This window comes from Astatotilapia calliptera, chromosome 13, assembly GCF_900246225.1.
Source record: "Astatotilapia calliptera chromosome 13, fAstCal1.2, whole genome shotgun sequence".
In the NCBI taxonomy this organism is placed as follows: Eukaryota; Metazoa; Chordata; class Actinopteri; order Cichliformes; family Cichlidae; genus Astatotilapia; species Astatotilapia calliptera.
In genome coordinates, this window is record NC_039314.1 from 3,659,067 (window position 1) to 3,661,450 (window position 2,384).

Sequence of the window (2,384 nt, forward strand, 5' to 3'; positions counted from 1 at the left end):
GGTGTGTGTGGCCAAAGAAGTGTGTGGCTTTCCCCCTCCTTCCCTGGATTCCCTGGAGCCCTATTCCCCACGCACTTTGTATATAGCACTCGGTGATCGTGTAAATAAACTGTTTATTCTCAACATCAACAGAGTCCTGCGCCTGAGTTCACTCGTTCGTTGTGACATCAATGAATCAGTGAAGCTCACGTGTCCGTTTCAGCGATACCAAGGTGAGTTATGGAGAATATTCCAGAATATTCTGTCAGTAAGCGCTGCTGTTAGCTGCTGTTAGCTGCTGTTAGCTGCTGTTAGCTGCTGTTAGCCAATGTAATAAACTTGAAACTGTCTTGTTGATCTAACATCAATGGACTCGGCCACTTAGTGAATAAACTCTTACACGATCTGATACTTTAATCAAACTGTTTATCATCTGACAAAGTAATTGCGACAGTATTGAGAATAACCAAACATATTCATTCACGATTTCAACTTCAGTTAAGGAGATGACGCTTGAGTTGAGGAGGAATAATGAGAAGGACGATGAAAATATACACATAAAAATATTAAATGGTCACATATAGTTTGAAAGAAGTATTTGTGGTCTTTAAATTAAAAGTAACTTTTAAGACATACTACATGTGTTACTGGTCTCAAGCCACAGACAAAAAAACACAACTGGGCATAACAGCAATATCCACCTCAGTCACTGTATACATGAAGTCAGCATAACATGCAAACCAGTGCCTGCCCCCATGTATTTTTAATGGTTTCATTCTAAGTTTATGACAATGCATGAATTTGATGGATGATGTAATTAAACACTAATCAGTGTATATTTATGAGTACAACATTCCTTTTTTTCTTTACATAACCTGAAAAAATTACTTATTGTACCTTTTAAGCTGAGTGAGTCTAGCAAAATCAATTTCCTGCTCAGTTGATGTGTGATATAAGTGCTATAATATAAAATTAAAATGGAAATAGAATGAGGTAAAAGTGATTTATTTGTTTTTGTATGTCAGAAATATTTATAACTGAGAAAAATATCCAGTTAACATTAAAAGAAACAATAATGTAAAGTATACGTATTCCATGTTCAGTCTGTGCGGCTGCTTCGGAGAATCCAATGGTCCATCTAGTGGTTGTTGTGCAGAAGTGCAGCACGGGCTCAGTGCAGCTCCTGAAAGTAGAATTGAGTTCACAGAAAACCCATTCACATTAAACTCGAGACTCTAATAATTATCCAGACACAAAGCCATCTCAGTCCTTTAAGTAGGACTCAAACTCCTTTAGCATTGTCCCAGGAAGTCCCACACAGTTTGCCATCTGATCTGTTATTGCTTTGTGGTCGATGGTCTCAGTTGCAGAACTAAGATCCTGTGATACTAAAATCTGCCATTCACTATGTTTAGGTTAAACGTGGTTAAACTGCTAATTGTAAGACATCAAAGCAGTTGTTTAATTCCAAAAAGCTGCTCAGTTGATTAAAAACAGCAACTTGTCCCTTGGCTTTAAATAAAATGTAACAGGGGCCAAAAGAAAACAAAATTATTATAATTATTCTGTCAACTGTTCAGTGGCAAGGTGTGTTTCTAATTCCTGTATTACACAATGCATCCTGATTATACATTGATCAGTCATAACATTATGATCACCTGCCTAAAACTGTGTTGTGTTGCTAACAAAGACCTTGTGCTGGCACCAAGATGTTAGCAACAGATTCTTTAAGTCTTGTAACTTGTGAGGCGGGGCCTCCATGCATCTGACTTGTTTGCCCGGTACACAGATGCTCGATTGGATTGAGACCTGGAGGATTTGGAGGCCAAGTCAACACCTCAAACTCGTTGTTGTGCTCCTCAAACCGTTCCTGAAGCATTTTTGCTTACTACCAGTTTTGCCTTACTTGTCTGTGGCTATGCAGCCCCATTCACAGCAAACCGATACACTGTGTATTGTGACATCTTCCTATCAGAACCAGCATTAACTTTTTGTGCAGTTTGAGCCACAGTAGCTTGTCTGCTGGATTGGACCACCAGCCTTCACTCACCATGTGTATCAGTGTCTTGGCCCATGATCATTGGTTCACCACTGTTACCTCCTTGGATCACTTTTGATAGATACTGACCACTGCAGACCAGGAACACCCCACAAGAACTGGAGATCTGGAGATGCCCAAAGCTGACCCAGCCATCCAGCCATCACATTTTGGACCTTGTGCTTTTTACTGACTCTAGCACAGCAACTTTGAGGAAAAAATGGCCACTTGCTCTCTAATATATCCCACTCAGGTTCCATGATCACTGTGCATGTTGGTTGTGTTATTGTTTCCCATCTTTTAAGCTCCTGTTTTCTCTGGTTTTAATCATGTAACACATGTAATGCAGAAATAATGGGTCCAGCTC